This window comes from Camelus bactrianus, chromosome 14 (assembly GCF_048773025.1).
Source record: "Camelus bactrianus isolate YW-2024 breed Bactrian camel chromosome 14, ASM4877302v1, whole genome shotgun sequence".
In the NCBI taxonomy this organism is placed as follows: domain Eukaryota; kingdom Metazoa; phylum Chordata; class Mammalia; order Artiodactyla; family Camelidae; genus Camelus; species Camelus bactrianus.
The window spans coordinates 65738316-65755549 of record NC_133552.1 but is presented as its reverse complement, the minus strand read 5'-3'; the positions used below and the strand labels follow the sequence as shown (position 1 = coordinate 65755549).

The window sequence follows — 17234 nt, the reverse complement described above, 5'->3', positions numbered from 1 at the left end:
AAATCCTCCTAAGGTACAGATCATCTTCTAGCTTAAAATGCTGTGACGCTTGTCATAATTAACCACAGGCCACCCAGGCCATCCCTAAATTATCTCTTCCTCTGTGTCGCCGATGACTTTCAAATCCTTTCCTCCTTCCAGACCCATTCTTAGAAGTCTGTTGCAGGGGAGGGTATAGCTCAGTAGCAGAGTGCATATCTAACATGCCCAAGGTTTTGGTTCAATTCCCAGTTCTCCCATTAATAAATAAATAAATACATACATACCTAAATAAATAATCAATCTAATTACCTCCCCCCAAAAAATTTAAATAAAAAAAACTCTTTTTTTTGGTTGGCTAGATACATTTACCTAATGTCTACCTGGCATTTATATGCTCGTTTCTGTTGCCTCATTCCTCCATCTTTGCACCTTACTCACTGGAGTCTTCTCTTCCCTGAAAAGGATATTCACTTTGTGCTTTCAGGTCTTTGCATATTGCCCTCTGTCTGCCCATAAAACTGTCTGGATTGCTTGGAGAATTGTCCCCTTTCGAACTAGATGGCATTTGCCATGTCTGAGTAAGAGCTTTCAAGGCTGTGATATGGTTTTGCTCTCACACGTCTCCCTTTGACCCTGAGAACCACATGTTTCTAATAGAAGCTGCACCTTTGATCTGGATTCTAGGGTGGAAAGGCATGAGGAGCAAAACCATAGACAACCTGGAGCAGAAATAGAAAATGAATGAGAAAGGAATGATCGTTGTAAGCCTCTGAGATTTGGGGGTTATTTAATAGCATACCCTAATCTTGGGAAAACTGACAAAAACAGATAATAATATTTGCATATGTAAATTCAGTTTCCATCTAGTCTCCTAGCTTTCTATTGATGTATGCAAGCAGGGAATGTTAGCATATTTCCACAGGAAGAAAAAAAGAAAAAAATAGTATCGCTACATCTCCTGAGATGTTGAGTAAATTACGAGCCTGGATTTCCTTCCTGTATAAGTCCTATTAGCTTCAATAATGCAGAAGTCTCTTCAGTTAGAATAAAATAAAAACTGAAAGCCTCACTAAATCCTACTCAGCACTCCATTTACCATGTGACTGTTGCTTAACAACTACTTATAATGAGTTTTACAAAGGAGTTTTCTTCTCTCCGTTTCCATTTCATCAGCTTCCATGGACTCCCCAGCCTTTACTGTGTTTCCGTCCTGGCTACGCACTTACACAGGTGCTTACTGATGTGCGTGCCTCTAACCAATGGACACTTTTTCAGTGCTCAGTTTACTAGAGGACCCATTAACCTTTAACTTTTTGGACCATTTCAGCCTTCATAGAACATTTCCATCTTTGGCTTTAGAGACCACAATTTAATCTTTTTTTTTTTTTTGCTTCTGTCCTCGATGGTCTCTACCTCTGAGTGTTATCTTTTCACAAATTAATATTTAATTAACTGGAGATTTAACTTTTTCACTTGGAGGTCTCCAGATATATCTCAAACTTAAAACCTCTGAGATAAATCATGATCCCCCACCACGATCAGACATCACTGTGAACCAGTATTCGCTTTTAGAACTTCATAAAATCATAGAGCCTGTGCTCCTTGGCCTGGCCTCTTTCATTCCGTGTAATGATGTAGAGATTCATCCTTATTGCTTTGGTTGTTTGCTCTTTTTTATTGTTGGATAGTAATTCATCGTATGAACAGACCTATTTTTGACTCTATGTAATAGAGTTCCATGAAAATTCATGTACATTTCTTTTAGTGGACACAAGGTTTAATTTCTCTTGGAGAAATACTTAGCAGTGAACTTTCTAGGTCATGTGGTATGTGCATGTTTAACTAGATAAGAAAATGCAAAACCTTCTCTGTGTGGTTGTTGTCAGTCTGGGATTTGACCCTACTTACAAGCTAATAAGTTAGTCTATCAATGTTTTATGGATGCAGGCAAAAAACAAGAGACTCCGGGGTCAGAGAAAAATGACTTTATTATCCACTGTATGTTAAGTGGCATAAATATCTTGTTTTTGTTGGTTTCTCTAATCCCCAGGTCCCACAGGGGTGACACAGAGGGCCCAGATGGATGCCTGAACATTACAGAGATTTGTGGAACTCTCTACCTTAAGGTAAGCAGTAAGTTTACACTTTACCTTGGATGAAAACCTTTCCTCATTCCTCAAAGTTGCTTTTTGTGAATGTAATTCTGAGAAATGGCTCAGGTAAAGACAGTGGTGAGGCCTTGTGTTCTGGCATACTCAGAAAATTTGTAGCCATAGGAGAGACCCGTGGGGGGCTGTCTCCCAATGGCTGTGTAACTTAGACTCTCATCAGCAATGTAAGACAACTCTTTGAGTCATCCTAATAGGTGAGTATTAATTTAAATTTCCTTGATACGTAATGCTATTGAATGTATTTTTATTTTGGCCACTCATCTCTCTTCTTTTGCAATGTATCTGTTCAAGAATTACTTTTTTCATTTTTTAAATTGGGTTTTTGTCTTATTATTGAGTTTAAAGTACTCTTTATATGTTGTGGATAGAAAAGTCCTTTGTCAGATGTATGCATTGCAAATAGATTTCTCCCAGTCTGTACCTTGCTTTTTTATGTTCTTAGTAGTCTGTTTTGAAGAGCAGGGTTTTCATCTCACTGAAGTGTAATTTTTCATTTTTTTAAGCTTAGTGCTTTTGTGTCCTGTGTAAAAAATATTTGCCTAGGCCAAGGGTCTGAAAATTTTTCTTCTACATTGTCTTTCAGAGGTTTTATAATAGAGTTTTTATATTTTCATCTATCTTGAATTTAAAATATTTTTATGTGGTATGAGACATGGTTGGAGTTCATATTTTCCACATGGATATACACTTATTCTCTCACCATTTATTAAAAACTGTTCTTTCCCTGTCCTCTCTCCCACTGAATTCTGATTCAAATAACAATATTTGTATACTTCAAAATTGTTGGTCTCTCTGTACTCTTTCATTGATGGGTATGTCTATCTTTATGCAATTACCACACTGTCTTAATATATTTAAAGTAAATATTCTAGCCAGGCAATATTTGATGGGTTACAATCCATTGAATTTCTCCTTATTACTACTACACTAATTACTATTATTATTACTAATAATTATTTGTAGCAGGAAGGCTAGTCCTTTAGCAGCTACTTCGTCATAATTTCCTCATAACGTAAGTGCAATTTTTCTTTTTACTGCCAGTTTGATAACATTTTTCTCCCCTTGGGAAATTAAAATTTCCTCAAATTATTCACTGTTCCATCCACTGAAATATGGAGGCTAATTCCCTCCTCTTGAAGGCAACTTCATGTCCAACAGAACTTGAGAAAAAATTATATTCTGAGACTTCCAAGATTAGGTCATAAGAAGTCTTGCATCTTCTTACCATCTCTCCTGGAACACTCTCTGTATAAGACGTGAGATGTCACATAAGAATTCTGACAAACCCAACACTGCCGCCTGGAGAGAACATGTGGAGGTGTTCTGATCTATAATTCTACCCTTGCTCTGAGTTCAGCTCTCCCACTTAGATGCTGGGTGTGTGAGAGGAGCCATCTTTGACCTTCCAGATCAGTCTGTCTGCCAGCTGAGTGTCAGAGTGACTTCTAGCAATGCCGTGTGGCATGGAAGGATCTATGGATTAACATATCTCTGCTAACAAGTGGAACAGAAGAAACGTTGTTACCAGCTGTCAGGTAGAAGTAGTCCTCATGTGCCAAATTTTGGTGGAAGTTTTCAGTGTCTGTTGTTAGGAGCTTAATATGGCCCTCCGCAGTTCTCAAAAGGAGTTCTCCAACATTCTCCAAAAAACATTGATTTTAAGGTAATTCAGATTCAAATCCAGGAATTTCCACTTGAAATCTATAAAGCATTAGGTCTTGTCAACTCTTCTGACACACTGTCTGGTCATCACTGTACCCAGGAGAACAAGCTACCAACCTACCGAGGTCATCCCATCTCTGCTGCCTAAAAGCTACAGTCATGCTGCTCAGCTTCCCCAGGTCACGTGTCATCTATAAAGTAACGATAGTGCTACCTGCCCCGACGAGGGAAGGTGAGGAGTCAATGAGACCACTCAAGTAAAGAGGTTAATGGCAGATGGCGACGATTTGCTTAATAGATGTTAGGTATTGTTCATATGAAGATTAGATAAGGAAAGGTAAAGGCCTGTATCACAAAAAAGGGTCCAATAAATGCCACATTCCTCTTTTCTTTCCCTTCTAGGACACTCTGAACATAAGGAATACAAGAGATTTCACAGTCCCAAGGAGACCACGGGTCACTAGTTACTTATAAAACTTAAGCTGTAGTTCTGACTCAAGTTGTAGCTGTTTTACACAATATAAAATATATTGAGACAGTAATTAGTTATTTACTAAACAATTTTATTTGTACAGATTTTAAATTCTGTCATTAAGAAAAAACATAAGACTGAACCACAAAAAGCTTATCATCACCTGTTTCATTCCGTATTAGAAAAAGGCTGCAATTTGACTACGGAATAAGGTATGACTGTTTAGTACAAAAAATGTTATTATATTTTAAAGAGTTACATAGTCCATTGTGACACAGAGATACATCGCAGGCACAATTTTATCAAAAATGCTATGGAAAAAAACGAGGCGAGGCGGTATAACGAAACCAAACACTGAATACGAATTTTCTTACAAAGAACCTTGTCAAAATGGTCTCATTTGGAAATGCACATTTATTTGACTGTATTTGCAAATCATGATTTTTTCCCCCTAAGTATGGAGTGTAGAAATGCTTTCCTATGCAGGAAGCTTTTGATTCATTTTGCTGAGCTTTAGGAAATACAGCTTAGCAGCTACCTTGCATGGAAACTCTGAGCTACAGCACCCACAGATTCAGCAGGGTCCGCCTTATACAGCTATTTTGATACTTCTACGTACAATTCGTACTTACAGCATTCAGCCAGTTACACCCCTGTCATCAAGGTACAGTGCTTAGGGCAGGCTGGCAGGTCACAAAAGTGTGATGGCTGGCACAAGGGCTGGGTATGAGACCGCGTGCTTCCTGGTGGGCTTTAAGAAAGGACTGCTCCTTCAGACTCACCTGGGGCCGGGGGAGAGGGTGTCCCATGCCTTCTCTTCCTGTTCCTCTAAGGCCCGACTGCAGTTCTGCCTGATGGGCATCTAGTGCAAACAGCCCCCAGTTCTCCCAAGGAGAGCAAAGGAGAGGTTGATGAACACATTCACAGATCTCACCCTTATTTCAGTGGGTGGTGAAATTACTCTGATTTTCTCCAAGAACTGAAGTCCCCAAAGCTTCAGGAACACGAAGCCATCCTAGTGTGGGAGAGCGATGTCTCCAGCCCGCGTTTATGGGTCTCCTGGATCCTCGGTCCTCTGTCTTCCCCTCAGTTCATGATACACAGAGTTGCTGGGTCCAGACTTTTATCTAAGTCAGCTCTCTGACTGGAGGCCTTCATTTGAGGTTTTCCTGCCAAATATACTCCTTTGAGCCTCAGCTTGTGGCCCGTTCACACGTCTGTTTTTCCGATGGAATCACTGAAAGGACCGGGCTCTCTCTCATTCTTTTAGAAGAGCCAAAAACTGAGATTGATTACAGAGTATATATACTCAGTCTGTAAACATCAGTCAACCATCAATGGCCTGAATGACCATGTTAGGGAACTTGCTAAGTTTGATGTCAGAATACTGCTGTTCTGCGAGTGTAGAAAGGTAGCATTTTAAAGCTAAAAACACTGGAACCCGTGAAGAATGGATTCTGTATAGTGGGGTCCATTCAGAATTTGATCACAATGCCCACAGTAATAGCAATTAGAATATTTAAACCCATTTAAAAAACTCAAGCACCCCACCATTAAAAACCCTGTTAAATTGATAAAATGGAAAACTGGTACTTACTTGATGAGGATTATGCAGTGTGCTTCATTATTAAACACCAGATTATCTTCGCTATAGCACTGTTTCTGTTAAGACCTGCGTATATCAGTTATTCAGGACACTTACAGAACAGTTTTAAAACAGTACGTAAATACATAAATTATGTCCAGATCTGTGTTAAAAGGCAAGTCCATAATTTAGTTAAGTAGACTTGGGAACAGAAATGATCTGTTTTTTTTTTTTATTTTAATAACAAACTTAAAGGGGCATTAAGCAACAAAGTCTAAATTTTATGAAGCATTTGTACATTTACAAGATTTCATTAAATTTCTCTGAATTTAAATTCTCTCATCATGATTTTCCGTTTATGACAACATGGGAGTCTAGGCCCTCTGACTGACCGCTCTGCTTAAAAGAGCCGGAAAGTCATGGCAACTATGTATTTCATAAGCGGATCAGTGCACAAGCAAGAATGAATTTTTATTTGAAAACTAAGAAGAGAAAGAGGCCTAGAGAGGGAAGTGAATTCTAAAACAGGTTTGACCATGAGGAAGGTTGCCAAAAATATTGTTTAAAATGGTTTTGTGCAGCTTCCTGGAATTCGCAAAATAGGAGAGAATATCCAGGGACTGAAAAGGCAGCAGCCTTCTTGGAAAAGTGCCTTCCACGCGCGGGAGGTGTCAGCAGGCTGAGTCCTCAGTGCAGCTGTGAACGGAAGCTAAAATCGGCTCTTTCTCCAGGTGATGGGAAATAAACATCCTGTTCTTAAACTTGATACTGCGTGAAAGGTGGGCACACGGGCACACGCAGGTGTACACACACACACACACTCACACACACACCTCCCATCAGTCCTGGAGAAGCATATAAAGCAGGACCTTGCACTTACACTCTTTGCTTGATAAACACATAAAAATATAACACAAAAACCCAGTTTACTTTAAAGTTAGTTAGTGGGGCAAAAGCAGCACAAATCCTCTGGAGGATTCCGCCTTCATTCCTGAACTCCAGGAATCCCTCCAGAGAAAACGAGCGCTCAGAGTCAAATTTCACTAAAGAAACAAGAAAGAAAGAACTGTGAGTGAGGACCTGCAAAAACAAGACGCCACGGCTGAAAACAAAGCCATTAAACAAATCAGGTATTACTGCAATCACACAGAGAGCAAAAATACATACGTACACACATACATATATACGTACATACGTACATACATATATACATAAATTTGATATGTTAAAAAAAAGACTAGTTTGAAGATACGATCCTGGAAAAAGAAAACATGAAGAATACACAAGCACATTTTAAAAAGAACCAACTGCAACTTCTGGCAGTGAGAAGAACAGATGAAACTGAGTGTAACAGCCAGTGGGGCACTGCCGGGAGACTTGGTGCACCGACAGAGCTGAAGACACTTCTAGGATGCAGCGCAAACAGGGAAATGGGACATGTGATGGAGAACGCAGCACACACAGAATCAAGGGCGCAAAGGGTTCACCTGCGTCTCACTGAAGTCCTAAAGCGGAGGGGGAGAACTGTTACGGAGAGTTTATCTGAGAGCTGATGAATGTCATCAGTATAGTAAGAGAACCTGGCAATGTTAAGCAGGATAGTTAAAGGAAAAAATTCATGTTTTGACACATTATAGTAAAGTTGCAGAACCCCAAAGTAAAAGGAATATTTTAAAAATAATCAGTGAGAAAAGATAGATCAATTTCAAGAGAATGACAATCACACTGACAGTTGACCTGCAGTTTCCTGGCCTTCAGCTTGTACCCACAGGGAAGGTACAAAGGCAGAGTTGCAGCCTCTCCTTGAAGAAATTGCAGATGCAGCACGAGTCTCTACCCGCTTCCCTGCCCAGTCACCAGAGAACTCCACCGCGCTTGTCCCTGGACCTAAGGGGATACAGAAGAGTGGGATTTACGTCAGAAGGCATTAAGTGTGGGGGGCTGGTTGGCCCACAGTGAGCTGCATCTTGGAAATCATTGCAGTACCGCTGACAACAGGTGGAATTGCACTTTTCTCGTGAATCGCAGTTAAGCTCTTGTCCAAAAGGTCCTGGGAACAAGGGGACCTCTACGGACGGAGATGGTCAAGGCTCAGGGAGGAGTCTCAGGAGAGCAGCCAGCGTCTATGCATTCAGCCTAGTTGGGAGAATGACACATGGGGGGCCACCAGCCATGGAGAGGGGGGTCTCGTAGAGCCCCCAGGTGTGCCGTGGAGATTCAGCATGAAACGTCCCATTACTTCCAGAGGAATCAACCCAAAGTTGACACGTGGCAAGTCAGTCAGACCATCAGTGCCCTGGCTGTTCTCTGCACACCACCTCTCACTCTAGTCCTTCGGGAGCCACAGTCTTGTTGGGGGGAGGGCGGGAGGGGCAGGGGCTTATATGTAAACCAAGAAATGAAAGGGGTTTACTACTTGTTCTTCGGATTGGCCAAACTCGTGAAGAGAAGTTAAACAAATGTTGATGCTTCGATTCTTGTAGAGTACAGGGAATTGTAGTTAACAAAATGACATGATTCTTGGGAATGAAAGTGTCTGGAGGACTCTGTTTCTTGGCAGTGAGCAGCTAAATGGGTTCTACTCTGTGTTTCATTCAGTAGCAGGGGTTGCGTTGCGGTAGCAGCAGGGGTAGGTGGGTAAGTTGATTTCTGATTGTACCTTTGCTCAGTTTCCAGGTTAAATAAATGTTAAGAAAACTGTTAATTTAATATTGAGTAGTTAAATCAATCTGCAAGGAGTTTATTACATGATAGTTTTGGAAATACAGTTTTAAATATCCATTTAGTCCACTGAATACCTTCTAGCTTTACTATAAAAAGAATGCTTTGAAAATAATGAAAGCTAAATAAAAATAACTCCATTTCAACTACTTAACCGACTAAATACACTCCAGTGCTGGGGAAGGAAGAAGGTGGGAAATGGGGAAATTTCAGGCGAGGGCGTCTCATGGAGGTATAGCAAATCCTGTTAGTCCAGCTAATTTCCTTGGCTGGAAGCAGGACAGGGCCCCTATTGTCTTGTCTGCTTCGGCTGAATTTTTTTATTTATCCTCCATGTCTGTTTCATTTGCAGGTAATTCTATTCCTGTTTCCACATTTGCCATGCTGGGTCATTTTTGTCTCATGACAAAGTCCCTATAACGTCCACAGTAAATATTTAAAATTCTTACAAGCACGTTTTAGCTATTTCTATGCTGAATAGTTCTAGTTCTTGCTGATAGTATCTCACTAAGCTTTCAAAAATGTATTTCTCTGCTATAGGGGAGTGTGTTCCTTTGAAATTTGATTGCCTATGAAGCTTGACACGAGGTTTATTCTCCTTATGAAATAAGCCATTTAATCTGGAATGCGTACACATCCAGCTGAAACCTGAAGGAAATAAGTCATCTTTGGCTTATGTTTAAGTATCGCACATTTCTGTTCTAATGCTGGGAGGTTTGCTATCAGAGTTAATTATTAAACATTTATAATCCGTGATGCTCTGCACACAGAGTGCACTTCTAGTTCACAAGAGAAAGTCACAAAAGGCATCTCTCGTATTTATCATACTTATCCTGGGAGGTTGGCTTGACAGATGTTAGATTTCCAGCATCAGAGCTGGAAAGAGAAATACATGTTGGTTAAGGGATTTGGTCCAAATCTTCAGTCCATGACAACAAAGCTCTAAAATATTGTGTTTAAAGAATATTCAAAACGGTCATGGTGCGAGGAGAGGTCATTTAAACGATCCTCACGAGGGATACAGGTTGCTCCCCAACCAAATGCCATCAAATGGTTAGGGGGTCTCTTTTGTTCACCCCCTTTAAGGCACTGGGAGCTTGATTCCTAAAGCAGTACTGTCACCCAGCCTCTAGCCCAGGGCTTTTCCCGTGATGGCACAAACTGTCTCTTATTTCTGTTTGTTTCTTCCTCCCTATTTTTTGTTTTGTTTTGTTTTAAAAAAATAGCCTGGGTCACAATATAACCATTAGAATTTTTGTTTTTGTACAGTTAAGAGCCCCCAGAAAATGATTAATAACGTGATCGGTGGGAAATTCACCAACAAAATCCTAAAGCTAATAAGTTGGAGAAGGCAGCATACAAAACAAAAGGTCGCGCCTGGCTGTAGGTTCAAAAGGAGCGGAGCAGTGGGCATGCGTATGTTCTGAATTGATCAGCACTTTAAAAAGACATTTAGGCCGGAGTCCTTGAAAGGAAAGAAAAAGTGAAAATACTGCCTTGGAATTTAGAAATGGAGAGTTCAGTTGTAAACTTCCCAGGGGGTGGATGAGCACTGCAGTGTTGGTGTGAACCATCACAGCCATGAAGGTTCTGGGTTGACCTCAGGGAGCCATTGAGTCAAATGTCCGGCCAGAAGCTCTGTTTCATTCGGTCATCAAAATGGCGAGCCTTTGGATTAGACCACAGAGGCCTCTGCCTTCCGGAGGAAAAGTCGGAGGCAGATAATTGTAGATGAAGGGACGGTTCAAAGGCTACATTAATTAAACAACTAATTGGATATTAGAAGAATTGTTCCTCTCCTAGAACTTACTTAGGAGTAATTTCGTTTCCCTTCTGTGCTGGTGGGTGTTTTATGAAGCAACATTTTAATCCATGATTAGCCTCTAAGAGTTCAGACACAGGTTATGGAATTGGATAATATACACTTTAAGTTTGCTTCAGCCAAGAAATTCTGTGAGATTTTGTGAGCAACTGTATTTTAAAAAGAACTGTTATGGAAATCCTATTTTAAAGCAATTGTTTTTCGCTTTCTCAAAAGGAATATGTGCTGTATTTTAAAATTTATAATATCATTATCATGAAAACAAAAATAGAAGAATTTTCCACTAACTCCTTTCCCTTTCATTTTCAAGAATCTTAATCTTAAATTTAAGGCTATGCTTACTTTATACATTGTCTTTATTTTCTATGAAAAAAATAATCTGATTGATCTATTAGTATGTCCACTTTTTATCTTAAAATTCTGTGTGGCTTGTTAGGAAAGAAACACTTTTTTAAATTAATTAGTTTATTTTTTATTGAAGTATAGTCAGTTTATAACATTGCATCAATTTCTGGTGTCCAGCATCATGTTTTAGTCATACATGTACATACGTATATGCCTTTTTATATTCTTTTTCATTATATTTCAAGATATTGAATATAGTTCCCTGTGCTATACAGTAGAAACTTGTTGTTTATCTGTTTTATATATAGTAGTGTGTATCTGCAAATCTCAAACTGTCAATTTATCCCTTCCTGCCTCCTTTCCCCACCCCGTGCCCCACCCCGCTCCGGTAACTGTGAGTTTGTTTTCAATGTCTGTGAGTCTGTTTCTGTTTTATAAATAAGTTCACTTGTGTCATTTTCTTGTAGATTCCATGCCATGTAAAATTAAAAGTCATTTGATATCACTTATATGGGATTTCTCTTTCTCTTAAAAGGAGGACTTCTAATTTTACATGGCATGATAATAATAAATGTTTGATGATTCTAAAATGATAAATAATATATTGTTATAATACCAGGGAAAAGGATAGGTAGGAAAAAAACTTTCCATGCTTTTACCAAAACAATTGTAGGAAATTTTCGTCACACTACAATTATTCTTCTGTCATGAGAAGTTCCCTGAGACAGAACGGCCACAACTGTTTCATTTTCTAACTTATTCAGTAGTCCGAGGGTGAACTGAGAGTTTCAATTCCAGGTTATGGTTATAATTACTAGCTGCAAAAATCCCTGTTGCCTTTTATTAAGTAGTTACAATATTTAATTGAGACTACAGGGTGTCTGCACACCGCAGAGCACCGGGCATGATTATCTGTGCACGTAAAGAAGCACTAAGGGTACCTTTAACAATAAAACAGATTATCAAAAAATTACATTTTTAATTTCAGGTTTGACTTTAATCTTCTCAGTGATTAAATACACATCTCCACATTTCTCTGAAAATGAGGACATTAAGCTAAGAAAAAAGGACCACAAAGTGGGGCAGAAAAGAAAAACTTCGCACTGTAACATAAGTGGATAAGTCTAGGATGCACTGATAGGTCATACGAGGTCTTTTGTAAAAGCTGAATGAGGAAGGAGAGTGGACACCCCGGGGGTCAAATACCACCGCCATTCTGGCTGGTCAGCCTCCTCTCCTCGGTGAGCTCGGCGGTGCTCGGATCCTGGGGCAGAGTATCTGGGTGGCCTTTGTGCCAGCCTTTTGCTCCCACAGCTTTGCTTCTGGAAGAGTGCTTACCTCTGTGCCCACCTGGAAACTACTGAAAAGAGTGGAACTTGAAAGGAACTGGATCTTTCTGAGTGAATCTCTTTGAAAGTTCGCTTTTCAAGGAAGTCGAAGCTATTAGGAACCTGAAAATAAAAGAAAGTTTGCACAATGAAACATCACCTGTTAATGGTTCCCTCATGGGAAATGGAGATCTAGAATTCTAGGGAGAAAATGGCATTACGGTGTCAGGAACTCATCAAATGATTTCTATAAAACGCTAATGTGAAGAGTGGAAGGGAAGCTACAGGAAACTCCTGAAATTATTGAAACAGAAATAAAAGGATACCCCCTGGTGTCTAAGGCAAGTGAAATTATTGTTACCATTTAAAAATTGTCTTCCAGTTTATATTTGGAAAGTGCTTTATAATAACTTCTTTTATTATCCATTCCCAGCCTACCTGAGAGGGATGATGAGAGCAAACATTTTTTTATTGTTTTAGTTATTATTTATCTTTATGAACAGCATTCTCACTTTGCTATAATTACAAACATTTACTTCCACGGGGATGGAAAGATCACACTCCGCTGCCTCTGCCAGGTGCCAGTTGTCAATAAAAAGTAGAACCTAGTAGAGCTGCTTTAGTTCTTGGGTCAACATATCCAGTTTTAAGACAAAAAATAAATTGATATTGGAGATGTAAATCAGATATTTATCACATACTCAAAAAGTGTAATTGTGGGAACTTAGGTTCAGGAAAAAAAAAAGAAAAAAGAGAGAAAGGATTTGGCCCCCTTCGTGGGAGCTACATTTGCAGGCATAACTGCAAAATTGTAGCCAATGTGCAAATAACCCTACCTGACATTAATGACCTCTTCCTGCAAGCCAGGGCTTGTGTCTGACATCCCATGAAGAGGATCAACGGGCAGCAGATCCGCAAACATGGAAGCTTGCTGGCAGTGCAGAGCCCTCTTCCTGCGACGCAGTGAGACAGAACACTTCAGTGGGACTTGTGCACACGCTCCGGGACACCAAGATGCCCGTGACAGGGCTGCCACCACCCGCCTCCCGCGGTCTGTAGAGGAATGATTTCAGTTCCGCGTAACAGGATTCTCAGTTACAAACAGTAAAAACCATCTCTGGCCATTTTTACTGAGGATGGATTTAATTGAAAGGATATTGGGGATTTCCCAAATCTCCAGGAAAGCCAGAGAGACAGATTCTGCACCTGACAGAGAGACCAGAAGACCAGAAGTAAGAACCAACCGAAATTCAGACTTCAGGGCAGCGATGGTGCCAGTTCAGCCATTGATGAACCATGGCTGGTGCTCCCACCGGAAACTGCCACCTCCAGGGGGCCTTGGTTGTTTTGCTTCCCTGCTTTGCTAGCTGGTGGGGCAGCTGATTGACAGACCCTAGGATGCATTTGTAGCCCTACCGGGGCATCCATACTGGGAGGGAGAGGGGTCCCACCCAGGGATGCACCGTAGAGATTTTCTTCTCATCAATGAAGATGGTGAGGGAAGCGTGAGGGGAGGGTCCTGGGTTTTCTTGACTTACATGCCAAGTATGTGCAAAGGCTCAGGTGAGAGAAAGAAGTGTCTCAGCGGTGATCTGGAGAAGCCCACCCACACCAAAGAAAATGGTTTCTCAAGAAAGGAGTTTGGTCTGTTAGCTGTATCCTCCCATCATTTCCGTATTCCTGGAAATGTGGTTCCTTACTTCTCACATGTCTTGCTTCAGAGGCGATTTCTTACACTGTGTTTTATGATACACGTCTGTCTGGTGCATCTTTTAAAGGTTCTTCAGCCACGTTCACTGAGCCTCCAGGGGACGGTCTCCTGGGACTTGTGAATTGAGTTTATTCTCCAAAAGTGTCAGATTTTAAAGAGGCATTTTTGAAATGAGAACATTCCAAGAGAATTTTTTAAATTGTAGTAAGAACACTTAGCATGAGATTGAACCTCTCACAAATTACCGTGTGTGCAATACTGAGAACTCCCCAGTATCGCATATCGTTAGAGTCCTAATGTTTGCATGAGCATTGGATTGATGCTACAGAAATATGAGCAGTAAGATGCTATATGAAAAAGGGGAAATGTGACAGTGGAGTTATTGCAACATTAAAAAAAAATGTTTTACCCCTGGTGAGGTCCTTGGACCAACCTATTCCAACTTTGAAAGATGTATTAATATGCCCCCAAATTTTAATATAAGAAAAATAAGGCCATTGCATCTGTGCTGCTCCCTACAGGATTAAGAATTTAGTTGATCTAGTTCATTATTATAAAATTAATTTTTATCATCTACATCTAAACTTAAATTATTTTAGGACTTCTGGAAATATGATTCATGTGTATCCTTTAAATTAGCTACTTAATGTCAATTTATCTCTATTTAGGAGAAGGAGATGAAGATGGTGGAATAGAAGAGTGTGGAGCTTACCTTGTCCCACAAATAAATTTAACTCTATTTTAGGCAAGATGATGGCCTGTAATTGGCAGTTTTAATATGAGGCATTCAAATGCTTTGGAACTGTCAAGGGAGAGTTTTTACCAAAAGAGTAGCAATCTGCTTAATCTCTCAACAAATGTTATTATTTGTGGCGAACAAAAGTTAATCACAAAAACCTAGACTTAAAGATATTTCTTCACAATCTGGGGTGAGAAATAACCTAAACTGCAACCTTTATTTATTTTGGAAGAGTAAGTTTTGCTGCAGAGTTAACCTAGGAATATATTTAACAACAAGAAGAAACCGATTTAAATAGCATGCTGATTCCATTCCATTGGAGTATAAATAGTACCTATAATAACAATGACACTGCATTATTTTGTGACATTCCTTAATTTTCAGACCTAGTATATCTGTTTTTCCCTCTATACTATTCCTATGAATTATTCAGGGAAGATAATACTTTCATTTTACAAATGGGATAATTGAGAACACGACAAATTACGTAATTTATCTCAGGACACAGAGCTGGTTAGTGGTAGAGCTATTGCCAGAAACCTCAAGATTCCTTGGGATATTCCTTTTCAATTCTGAGATCCCCTGGGAGGTTTCAAGGTGCACGCCTCTCCCTGGAAGCTCCTGTTGCCGATGGAACTCTCAGGCTTTCTTTGGGAGTTTCTCCTGATTATAGAGATTGCTTGTTAAGAGAGGTTTTGATAAAGAAAATAATGATAAGGTATTTCCAGATCACCCCTCCATCCTCGGGGCTCCCACAGCCCTACATGTTATGAGCACACCAAACAAAAGAAGGATCCTTGCCTTACCTCCTGCTCTGCATCACTCTTCCTTAAAGGAAACCTAATTGTCCACTATGTATCATGGGGTGGGATGGGCAGGCTGGGGATGCATCAGGTCCAGGGGTAAAAAGACTTAGGTGATTGTTACGGCTCCGTTTTGAAGGCAGTTTTCGGTGCATGCCCCTGAGCACTTACTGAGCAGGTACTATGTGCTAGTAACCTTTAGACAGGCTGTATAAATACTTAAACATCTAAAGCAGAGCTTCCCAGACTTCTTCGCATCACAGTGTACGTGGCAGGTGGTTATGTTGGCGCAGTGCCCAGGGATAAGTGTGTGGATAGGGGCAGCTAGTCTATGAAGACGGACCACTATATCTGCACACCCGCAACCAGCTAGGGGCTGTGTTCTGTGTCTACGCCCCGATGCTCACAAGCGTGGTCTGGGAATCAGCGACAGGACCCCTTGGGAGGCTGTCAGAAATGGACAGCCTCAGGCCCACCCCAGACCTGATGAACCAAAGTCTGTATTTTAACAGAAGCCTGCATGATTCTTATGTCCGCTGCAGCTGGAGAAACCCTGGTCTAGTTAATGTTCTTCAACCTGCGCTCCTGGGATGCAGGCTGCAGGAAGTTACCAGGAAACTCCAGTGCGCATCCGAGTTTGAAAAGCAGCGAGGAAATGTTAAAAAATACTAATGCCCGGGTCCCATCCACAGAGACTCCGTTTTGATTGGCTTGTGATGTTTTAAGTCCTCCCAGTGGTGTCTTATGGGAGGCAATATTTGGGAGGAAAATGCTCTAAGAGTAAAGCTGTAAGCTAGATGTTATTCCCATTTTACAGATGTAGAAACTGAATGGCACATGCACAAAAAGGACTAGGAAAACTCAATTTGTGAGAGATGGACGTAAATTTTGACCCCAAACTCACCCATTCTATCTAGAAAGGGCCTGGGCTATGATCTTACACAGCTTCTTGAGGATTTTTATAAAATTAGTGTTAATTCAGTATATATTTTCTTAAGATATGCCTCAATTGAAGCAAAATGAAATCTATTCCTGGCTAGTATGATAGAACCATAGCCTCTCAAGAAACATGTTAAAAGAGAACAAAAATATTTTATAGAGTAATTCTTTTTGTGACTATTGTTCTAAAGACTTCAAAATAATTACCTTCCTTGCTTATATTGCATTTAATTTTAGGATGACTACATTCAAAAGTGTATTCTATTCATCCAGGTGCTTATATTTAACATTATATTATCTCCTGTCTTTCTCATAAATGATCTGTATAAATTATGTAAAAATCAGTCCTAAAGATTTGAACTCACCCTTACAAAGGCCATTTATATTTTAAACAGTTTTATAAACCAATCTCTCGAAGTCCAGTTTCACATGTGAACCAAATTAAAGAGGTTAATCAGGAGAGGCACCCTGCATTATATTCACCATTACAACTTGCGTATTATTTCAAATGCTTCCCTCTTTTAAATCTTAGCAGCTGAACCAATTTTACAGGTCAAACCAGCCAGCTGGACAGTCCATGAATGGATACTGACAGGATGGACCCACGGAGAGCTGAGAAGGGGAGATCCATCTCTCTGAGGGACAGGAAAATAATATTTGAAATTAGCAAGACGTGGATTTAAATCTTATCCTGGTAGGAAGTCTTGGGCAAATTCCCTAATCTTGCTGAGTATTTGCTACTCGTTTAATAACTAAAGGAAATAATATGTACTGAATTAAGGAGTTAGCCACATATGAAACATGGTGTGTAAAAGCTCCAGCGTATTTTCCCTGATCCTTAGTGCTCTGAGGGCTAATATGACAGCACGACAACTTGGTGTCAAGAATTAAGGTTTGCTCAGCAGCCGTGGTGCTCGGCACCCTTCTGGATGTTCATTTACTTCCAGCCACTGA

The 17234-nt window shown here is 40.2% G+C and overlaps 1 long non-coding RNA gene across 1 annotated transcript in view; it reads left to right on the top strand.

The window, feature by feature from the left end:
* Positions 1-2110, top strand: part of LOC123617730 (uncharacterized) — a 162063-nt gene extending 159953 nt beyond the window's left edge. The window contains exon 3 of the long non-coding RNA XR_012511834.1: positions 2033-2110. This is a non-coding gene — a long non-coding RNA (uncharacterized LOC123617730). The remainder of the gene's footprint in view (positions 1-2032) is intronic.
* Positions 2111-17234: the final 15124 nt, after the last annotated feature.